This window comes from Tamandua tetradactyla, chromosome 5, assembly GCF_023851605.1.
Source record: "Tamandua tetradactyla isolate mTamTet1 chromosome 5, mTamTet1.pri, whole genome shotgun sequence".
Lineage (NCBI taxonomy): Eukaryota > Metazoa > Chordata > Mammalia > Pilosa > Myrmecophagidae > Tamandua > Tamandua tetradactyla.
Window position 1 is genome coordinate 48,005,627 of NC_135331.1, and position 11,035 is coordinate 48,016,661.

The 11,035-nt window shown below is 41.0% G+C and overlaps 1 pseudogene; it reads right to left on the reverse strand.

Annotated features, from left to right (window-relative positions):
* Positions 1 to 3,662: 3,662 nt before the first annotated feature.
* Positions 3,663 to 5,232, reverse strand: LOC143682408 (TSC22 domain family protein 2 pseudogene; annotated as a pseudogene).
* Positions 5,233 to 11,035: the final 5,803 nt, after the last annotated feature.

The following is an 11,035-nucleotide window of genomic DNA, read 5'->3' on the forward strand; positions in this document are numbered from 1 at the left end:
GTGTTGCCTACTAGAAATAAAATGATGGTTTCTGCACCTGGGGAGCACACATTTCATTCTCCGCCGATACCTTTAGATGAGCTTAAGCCTGGTCTTATATTAAATTATCACAAGTTCCACAATTTGCCCTTTTACACTTCATTGTCTTTGCATAGGTTATCCTTCTGTAGGAATGCTCTGGCTCCAATTTGTTTACCTAATACAATATTTTCTCATCCCATGTATAAAATTAAAAGCCTCTCTGGTTTAGAGTTTCCACTGATCGCCCCTGGAAACTTGACTTCAGCTGTGGCATTTTTGTGCCAGTCTTCACATCACACAATTGTTTACCTGCCCTTTCTCCATTAGACTTAAATCGCTTTTCCTTTGTTGTCTCCCCAGAGCCTTCCTCCTTAGACAATGCCATCATTGCTTCAACCATCAATTATATTCTTAGAATCCTCAAATCTATTTCTCTAGGTCAGAAATTTCCATTGATCTCCAGATTTTTTTCTTCCATTCTACATATATAATCAGTAATTCACAATATCATCACATAGTTGCATATTCATCTTCATGATCATTTCTTAGAACATTTGCATCAATTCAGAAAAAAAAATAAAAGACAGAAAAAAATTCATACATACCATACCCCTTACCCCTCCCTTTCTTTTTTAATTAATTAATTTTTATTTATGATACATAACTACATACAAACACAAACATTCTTATCATACGATCATTCTGTTCTTGTTATATAATCAATAACTCACACTATCATCACATAGGTGTATATTCATCATCATGGATCGCCAGATTTTTTTTTCAGCCAACTGCACACTCAGCATTTCCAAATCTGAGTGCATTGTTCTTTCCCTCAAAACCCACTTCTTCCGCCTGAATCCTCCATCTGGTTGTGAGGTACAGCCTTCTGCCTAGTTTTCCAAGACAGAAACCAGGAATCTTCTGTGACTCCTTGCTCTCACTGTTCTTTCCACAGTTTCAGAATTCAAGTCTTGCAGGTCCTTCTACCTTAATTTCTTTCTAATATGCTGTGCCAGTTTGAAAGGATTGTGTACCCTAGAAAAGCCATGTTTTAATCCTGATCTCATAGAGACAGTCATTTCTTCTAATCCGTATTCAGCATTGCATGTAGGAAACTTGATTAGATGATCTCTACGAGACGTGACTCAGCCAACTGTGGGTATGAACTTTTGAACAGAGGGAGATGTGATTCCACCCATTCCAGGTGGGTCTTGATAAGTCTGCTGGAATCCTTGAAAAGAAGCAAGCATTTTAGAAAGAATGTTGAAACAGAGAGCCCACAATGCCAGAGACCTTTGGATATGAAGAAGGAATATGTCCCTGGAGGAGCTTCATGAAACAAGAAGCCTGGAGAGAAAGCTAGCAGAGGTCACCATGTTTACCACATTCCTTCCTAGATGAGAGGGAAACACTGACCTTCATTGGCCTTTCGTGAGTGAAAGCAACCTCTGGTTAGTGTCTTAATTTGGATGTTTTTGTAGACTTGCTTTAATTTTGATGTTTCTATGGCCTTAGAACTGTAAACTTGCAACTTATTAAATTCCCCTTTTTAAAAAGTCATTCTGTTTCTGATGTATTACATTCTGGCAGCTAGCAAACTAGAACATATGCCCATTCCTCTTGTAGTCTCCCACCACCGCTTAGCTCAAACCAGAATGGCTTTTGTCAATAGGACTGCAGGTCTCCTAAATTAGAGCTGCCTGCCCCTAAACTAGACTCTTCTAAACCATCTTCCAAAGAGAGAGCAGGAGTGGATTTCCATGCCTATTTCTCTTACCTCTTTATTAAAATATTTCAAAACATCCCTGTGATTTCAGAATAATTCCTTTGCTTAGTATAAAAATTTCTTCATTATCTACTCCTTTCTATCAGAGTCTAGTTCCTAGCCAGGACCACCCCAGGGGCAGCTTCTGTTCCTGCTCTCAATTCCTAGGTCATAACCCCATCCGCCAGCCTCAAGGCTGTACTGAAACTGACTTTCAACTGCAGGGGCCCTTTCCCCCAGCTGTCTTCCACAAGAATTGGTGCCTGAGTAAGTATTCCAACTCCCTTACCCTCAGGTTAGGCAACTCTGAGGTCTGTGATTTGGCATCAGCTCCTGGAATTCCCTGCTGTAGTTAATGTCCATCCACCCACAAGGGTTAACAGGCTTGATAAAATATCTTTGGCTGCCTTTCCTTTCCAGGCTCCCTTTCCCATACCTTCCTGGGATCACTTCATCAATAAACTATTTGCACTTGAATCTTGGTCTCTGGATCTGATTCTTGGGAAGCCAAACAGGACACTCAACATGTACCCTTTGTTTCAGGAAGAAAAAAAAAATTGCATGTAGTTTTTCCTTTAATTTTCTTTTTTTTTCAACAAGGCTGAGATTTATTTTCAGAAAAAAAAAGTGTTAAAATATATATTTATTCATCAATTTCTGACATGCCTGTACTACGTTAGTAGACACAAAATGATGCTTTCTCTTGAAACTACTTTTATGAAGTGTACATTTTAATTTAAATATTCAGTATAACCACACTTAATTTGCATATCGCATTTTTTAAATACATTAAAATCTGCAATGTAATGAAATGTTTTCTGCATATGAACTTCAAAACACCATTATAAATGAACAAAAGTTAGCTGATTTCATTCTTTTTTTTTACAGTTAGTGTAGGAGCACTAGCTCAGCTCAACCCTACACCTCTTGTTCATTCTTTTTTATTTGAAAATTTTCACAGATTAGTACATAGTACATTGAGTGCTGGATAAAAACATGAGGTACAAAAATGGTTCAAAGATTACGTCATACAGATCATGCTAGGCAGCAAAGAAAACTATAATGGAGAAAACACTAAATAAAAATACATGAAGAAGGTGCATTATAAAAAAAAGCACTTCATTACACAGCTTTGCTTCTTTGGTTACAATGTAGGTTGAACCATTTCACAGCTTTTTCTTCCCACCTGAAAAAAAAAGTCATACAAAATGTCAAAAAGCAGACGAATCATGGCAATTTCATTATTAGAAAGTAGAAACAAGTGAACAAAGTTTTCTTCATCAAAATAGCCCAATTATTTATATCACAATAGTAAATATGCTCTATGATCTTCATATTTACACTATACAAAATTTGAATCAAGCAGTGCCTTTACTACTGAAAATAAATACCAAAGGTTAATTGCCATTAGTGTTAGAAATATGCCAGGATTCTTTTGTTCAATTATTGCCCAAAAGTTTTAGCTATTAAATGCATTCCTGTCTTTCAATTCCTTTACTGATACTTATATTTATTTTAAAAAATTAGAAAATGTTTGTGACATCATTCATGTACATTATGAAAATAGCAGCCCTGTAATAAATAAAACACAAATAAATGAAAACTTATGTAGGCATATGTTATTGATATTGAGAGAAAAGTGGCTCTTTAGATGAACTATTACTGATACTGTGATAGGAAGGCTCAGGGTAATCCATGGTAAGAAACATATGTGACCCACCAAAGCTCTTAAAGACCCCATTCTGCGCACCAGGAAAAATGCAGCTTTTGCTCACTTTGATAAACCCCATCTATTATTTTCCTTGCGTACTGATAACATAGAACTGGACATCAACAGCACTGGATGACGTCTCAAAGAGAGGAAAACCTCTGGTAGAATGATTGTCTAATACTGAAAAGGCCAAACACACAACCGAAGCATGGCTACTTGCTTTCGTATAAAGTGGAAAGAACACCAGTGGCACACAAGGATAGATTGCTTTCAGTTTTTTTCTTAATGAGGCAAGAAAGCTTTACGCTGAGGAGACATTCGGCTGCTGCGGAGGTCGCGTTGTTTGCGGAGGCTGTGCTATCACTGCTTGCTGTTGAGAAGTGCTACCAGGATTGGCCTGTTGGGCTGGGAGTTGGGATAACCCATCAGCGTTGGAAAGAGATTTTAACAGTGCATTTTCTCCTTCAAGTTAAGAGTTTCCTTCAACTAATTCTTCTGTTTGTTCCTTTAGAACTTCCGCATCTCTTACTGCATGCGTCAAATGCTTTTCACCAGATCCATTGCTTGTTCTATTTTGTGGTCAATGGCACCTCCCCGAGACGCACTAGCCCTTGAGTTTCTTTGATTCCTGAAACTGTGTTCAAATGGAACGCTGAGAAGAAAGCATTGAAGGATTCTCGTCTTCATCGCCATCAACAGGAATAGCTATGCTGAATACAGAGGTGGCGAGGCTGTTCATAGGTGTTAACTGAAGGGGGTTTGCCAGGGCATCTGCAACAGGAGGCTTCACAACAGACTTATTTTCAGCAATGAGAGAAAGTGGTGGTTGAGGTAGGGGTTCTGATTTTCTTCTAGTATCGTCCACTTGCCCGACTAAAGGCTGGGCCTGGGTCTGAAACTGGCCTAGGTCGGCCTGTGGCAGACTCGGGGCGTTGGGTGCGCCTGGCGCCAAGGGCAGCCCAGCGTGCGGGAGGACGCCGGCGCTCCTGCCTACTGGCGCGAGGCTGCTCAGCGGCTGCGACTGGCCCAGAGGCGCGGGGACATTTGGCATAGTAACAGAAGTGGTGGAAACACTAGGCACGCTTGGAGCGGGCACGGCTGCAGGCACGTTTGGGACTCCGGGCACCACGGCGTGAGGGCCACTAGGCACGGCTGGCGCCTGACCACTGCCGCCTATGTGCGGCTGAGGTACGGACTGGGGCTGCCCAGCCCCGGGAAGGCCCAGGCCCGGTGGCACCACCCCTCCCACTGCGGCAGCCTGGGCCACTCCAGCCGGCTGACAAGAGGAGGCCTGTCCCGCCTGCACTGGACCCGGCCCCAGGGCCATAGCTTCACCCGGCTGGGTAGACGTGCCCATCATCTGCGCGCCCATCGCAGAGGCATTCGGGCCGGTGCCCACGGGAAGGCTGGCCGCCGTGGCGGGGACCGCTCCGGCGCCGGTGGACAAGGGCTGCGCGGGGCTGGGCGGCTGCAGGCCGGCCACGTGGTGCTGCAGGTAGTCACTCGGGCCGGAGGGCTGGACGGGCAGCAAATGCCCAGGAGGCAGCTGAGGTTGGGGATACGCGAACTGCTGCGTCGCAGAGGCGCTGGCTGCCGGGCCCGGCTGCGCAGGCAGGGACACGCTGGGCTGCGCCAGGGTTACATTCGTGGGCGGTAAACCTTGTGCGCTGGATCCGGAAGAGACAACGCCGGGGCCGGTTCCCGGGGGCTGACTCGGCTGCGGAGTCGCCATCGTCTGCTAAGCCCGGGCCGCGGCTCCTTTAATTTTGTTTCAATGTCCTGCTTCCTTTGCCTAAATGATTTTGGCTCCTGCCTTCCTTATGTAGCTGGATTTTACTGATTTCTCAGAATGATGTTCCTTCTTTAAGGGTAGTTTTTATCGACTCTGAATTCTGAGCTGGAAGCTCTACTTTCTGTACCTGAGCGAACCTCTGATTTGGCAGACTTTTCCCCTTCCCTGTAATCCTGATTGGCTTGTCTCCCTTCTTGTGATCCCCTCGACAGCAGGGACCAAGATATGGTTGGATTTTCACCTCCAGTCCTGAGAAAGATAGGGGAAGACAACATTGATTAAGCTCACTAATTGTTTGCTAGATGAATTGTTGAATTTTTGGATACATTTTTAAATAAATGAGGAAATAAAAAATGAAACCAACCAGGACAGACTTTGTTAGAGGAATGAGAATTTATGCAAATAATTCCAAGTTCAGAAGAAATTCCTTTGGTTTGTTTGCACCATTCATTGTTCTTCCCAGGAAGTATGTATCACAGTAACAACAACAAAAGAAAACTAACACATGCTGAGCAACGGTTATTTCCCAGATGCTACTGTAAACACTTTAAAAACATTATTTATTTAATCCTTACCTTGTACATGCCATTATTATGGAATATTGTATCACATTATACTTATTATTTTATCAGCAGTTTATTGTGACTATTATTACAAATGTTATTGTTAGTTCCATTTCACAGACAGTAAATAATGCTTATAAATATGCTGGATGTTTTAAAATTGTCCCTTTTCACAAACTCAAGAGCCTTAGAGAGTCCCCTTGTGCCTGTGGAAGTGATAGAGAATAATATATTCCAATGCTGGATTGAGTTTGGGGTCTTTTCTCCCTTTGTCCTGCTCCATACAGAGCGTTGATAATTGTCAAGGTCAAGTTTCAAATCTCACACTGTTTTGTGACTCAACGTAGCCAAAATACTAGTGTTTTGACTATGGGCTAGAATATCCTACAGCTAGTTTCAAAGTTATGTTTTCAAAATCCCTTAAAGAATTTTGGCCTTCATTTATTTAACAAACACTTATTGAACCCTTTTTGAATATGTTGCATGGAGGGATAGAGATTTAACTAAGCCACAGTGCTTTCTGTTGATATGTGGCAGCTGATTTTAAATAGCAACTGTCTTTGCAATGTTAGAATCAATGATCAAAACGTGCCAACGAAGTCTTTTCTCTTCTGCTGTGTCTGGATGGAGATTGATATGGTCTTTGATAATTTTGTATTTATTTAGAGCCTTCTGCTATGAAAACTCCAGATGCTTTTACATTAACATATTTATCTTGAAATACTTTTCCCTTTGTATCATGATGCAATGAAACAATGTTACGAATTCTTTATTATTTTCCCCTTTGCTTTATTTACCCAAATGGACTTCTCTCTTAAAGAAGAAATTGTGTGAATAAAGGAACTATGTCTTATCCATTTTTGTGTCACCACTACCTGACATGCAGCCAGTCACCTCAAAAGCACTCAACCAATGTTTCTGCAATGGATGAAAAAAAAATCCTATGGGACATTTAATATAGTGCTTTCAGGTTTGAAAAATTAAAAATGTTTTTGTATTTTGTGAGTTTTATCATGAACTACATTTTACTTTATGTCCTATGAATTAATCTTCACCTTCTTGTGTCCCCACCCCAAAATCTTTCCTTCCAGACATGATCTGAAGTCAGTGATAAAAAGCCCAATTCATGAAATTTACAAATTGCTGTGTGGCAGGCAGCCTGTCTGACTCATTTGCTAGCTTTCCAAAAACAATCTGAAGTAGACAGTGTGCAGTAATCAGGAAATCTTTACTGGCAAGTTTCCAAGTCCAAGTCATCTTTTGTGAGCCTTAACACCATTGTCACATTGATTTAGGCTCAACCACAGGAATGAAAATTTCACAATATCTTAAGCCAGTATATACGGGTCCACAGTTTACAAAGAGGTTCTTTTTAAGAGTCCACTTTCACATCAGTGTCTGCAATTTGGAGACCACTTCCCCAAAGTTCCCAGAGTAGCCCACCGAGTCTGTTTTAAACTTCAACATAGCTGAATCATAATACTAGTATTAAAATCAAAACTCTGGATTCTGGGCCCTAGATCAGGAGACAGGGACATAGCAAAAGAATTGTCAGAAAGGGATGTATGTCCCTGGTGCCTGATTAGTGGGAGAGTAGCAAAGCCTTTGGGCTTTTCAAATCCTAGCAGAATGTCAGCATATAAAGCCACAAATATTTGCATTGTCCCAGGTTTACTTTTCTTGCTTTCCTGCTCCTACACTCATGGGTTCCTTTGAACACTGTTGCAAATTTTTGTGTTAAGGGGCCAGATAGTAAATTTTTTAGGCTTTGAGGGCCATCAGGTCTCTGTTGCAATTATCCAATTCTATCTTTGTAATGTAAAACCTCCCATAGATAATACATAAACAACTGAGCGCAATTGTTTCACAGTAAGACCTTATTAATAGATGCTGAAATTTGGATTTTATATGATTTTCAAATCATTAATCATTATTCTCCTTTTGATTTTTTCCCCAACCATTTAAAAATGTGAAAGCATTCTTAATTGATGTGCTGTAAAAAATAAAATACAATAAAGTAATCTGCTAGATTTGGCACAAGGCCATAGTTTGCCAACCCCTGCTTTAAAATGACCCATGTTTGTCTTCGAATTTTCTAGTTTCTTTCTGCTTTCCATTCCAACTCCTTCATGTGCCCTGTAAATTCCCTTCACTGCATTCCTAACAGGACTACCCTACCCCAAATTATCCCATTCTCCAGTATTTCTAGTCTTACCTTCCCTCCTTGCCCATTTTCTGAGTATTGCTTTTCTGCTAGTTCTTAAGAAAAAGCAAATGTGATTCACTAGGAAGTGTGCCTGCCAGGATTATCCTTTGAAAATATAAATCTGGACCTGTCACCCCTATTCCAACATTTTCATGCCTTTCCTTTGACTAAAAGATACCACTTCATCTCTTAAGCATAGTGCATTAGGCTCTTTGCAATCGGGCTGTCATCTACCCATCAGATTCTTGTTTCTTATCAGCTCTGTGGTCCCCACCCCCAGATACAAACCCTGTGACCAGACCAAATATTTCCTCACTGCTAAGCAGGACCATTTCCTGCCCTTCTGCCCATGTGCAGACAGACCACTCTCTGCCTGGAATGCCTTGATCCCTCCTCTCTGACTCTGAAACTTCATTTGACCCTGCGGGGGCCAGCTCTGAAGTTGCGTTCACAGTGAAGCATTTGCCAGCAGTGCCAATACCCCCGAGAGATCACACCTTATTATTATTATAGCATATAATATATTGTCTGGTAACTATTTGCTGATATAACTTTTCTTCCTACCAGACTCTGGTTTGAGGTGGGTGGGGATTGTGTTTTCCTCACCTTCGTGAATGTTTTCTCTTCTACTTGCATTGCCTTGCACAGAGTTGGCAATATAACATATGCCTAATAAAGGCATTGCTCAATTTAACCCTTGGAAGTGTGTTTTTGTTAGCTTAGATAAGTTTCTAATTGGTAGAGATCCAGGCCATGATAGATGAAGTGAAGGATTTTAATTTAGAGCACAGGGTTCAATCCCCCGAGGAGAACAGCTGCCTCCCCTCCTCCCCCTCGCCATCCCACCCTGGGGGCCTCAGGATCAGCTTCCCCTAAGAGGTTCCCAGGTTTCCATGTTCCTGTTTCTTTCTGGGCCCCAATGCCCTTATCACATCCTAAGTTCCAAAGGCTATCATAGGTCAGGTTTCAGGCCTGATATGAGAGGAGAGGAAACTGCCATTGGAACTTCAAGTGGATATAAATTGCTGCTTGAAGGTTGATGGGTAAGAGATTCTACCTTGTCCTACCATGTTTCTTTATCCAGTACATAGGGGTAGTGGAAGAGTGTTTTAATGGGGATGACACAGCCTTCACTGAAATATGTCACTCAGAAGTAAACAGCTTTATCAAATGTAAGGGATTTAAAGAGTCAAATAAACAACTTTTAATCCAAAATGAATGCCAGTCATTCAAGAAAGATGCTGTCAGGGAGAGAACATAGAAAAACTTCTCTGCTTTCTCCTTAGAAATCTCTCAATCTATCTGATTCTGATTTCTCACAGAATGAATAAAAAGTAAGAGTACAAAGGACAGGAGGAAATCTCATTAGATATCTAAAAATGGATATTCACTTTTGAGTAACAATTCATTATTTTGTATGATCATTTCTGGTTAGCAAAGTAGTTTGCCTTTGATTGTTATTTTGATTATGACAAACTCTTGAAATCTAGAAGAAGAGATTTGATTATTTTACTGATTACCTAGAGTAACTTTCCAACTTTGGTCTTATTTCAGTTTACTCAACAGGATATTGCAGGCTCGTTTCATCTTCCTAGTGCAAGAATTAGAAACTAATTTGAAGGTGGCTCAGAAACAGGTGTTCATAACCTGGGACCTGCGGTCCCCCTAAGAAGTGAAAAAACAACCAAACAAACCAATAAACAACAAACAAAACCAAATAACAAATCATACCTCACCTCTGCTCTCATGAAATGTACCCATTTGTATCTTTGCATTATTTTTTCCAATGCCCTTTCATTGTAAAATATAACATACTCACAAAGAAAAAACAATAATTTTCAAATATTCAAATATTCAAAAATAATGTTATGGGTCACCACCCAACCATTCCAGATTGATCCTTCTAGCTGCTCCAAAACATCAGAGACTAAAAGAATATCAATGTAGTGATTCAGCAGTCACACATCCATCAAATTCCATTTTCTGTGTTGCAACTCTTCCCCTCCCTTTGATCCTCCTCCCCATTTACAGGGCTCTGTGGGCAGTGCCCACCCAACTCTCCCATGTTGACAAGAAGTGTCAATCATAAGGGACAGGGGGATGTCACTGGTTGATAATCTTGAAGAATGCAGGATTTATCTAGCCTAGGATCCTTCTGGAGGTTATAGATTTCAGGAAAATAAACTTAGTTTATGAAAATCTATAGAGTCTCAGTTACAGCCCTGGGTGTTCTTAAGAGTTAACAGTAATGATGCTGGTTGGGATTTGGCAAACCATAGGAATTAGGAGTGTCCAGCTGAAGTTTGCGTAAGAATAGCTTCCAGAATAGCCTTTAAACTCTATTTGAACTCTCTTAGCCACTGATGACTTATTTTGTTACACTTCTTTTTCCTATGGTGTTGGGACCAGACTCATCCCTGGGAATCATGTCCCACGTTGTCAGGGAGATTTTCACCCTGAATGTCATATCCCACGTAGGGGGGAGGGGAATGATTTTCCTTGCAGAGTTGAGCTTAGACACAGAGAGAGAAGCCACATCTGAGCAACCAAAGAGGCTCCCTGGAAGCCTCTCACAGGCCTCATTATAGGTGGTCTTAGCTTCTCCACTGCAGAGATAAGTTTCATAATCAAGGGCTTGATTATTTCCTTCCCTCTCTGCATTATTTACACGCTGGTCTGTTTGTATATAATTTTTGTATTCTGCAACCTCAACACTTTCATTGTGCTTGGTTCTCCATAAATGTTGGCTGAAAAGTAATAGATGAGACTACAGATGTTAAGATGCTGGAGAAAATATATACTTACTAAATATAGGTGGACCCCAATGAACTAGAAATGAATCACTTGTCGACTGCCAATATGCGGAAGTTCTTACATGAGGAAGCAGATGACTCAATAGCCCGGTAGGTCCATATCTATAGGAACATCTTCAGATACCAGCATGGATCCAGGTTGATGCCCCAAGGAACCTAGA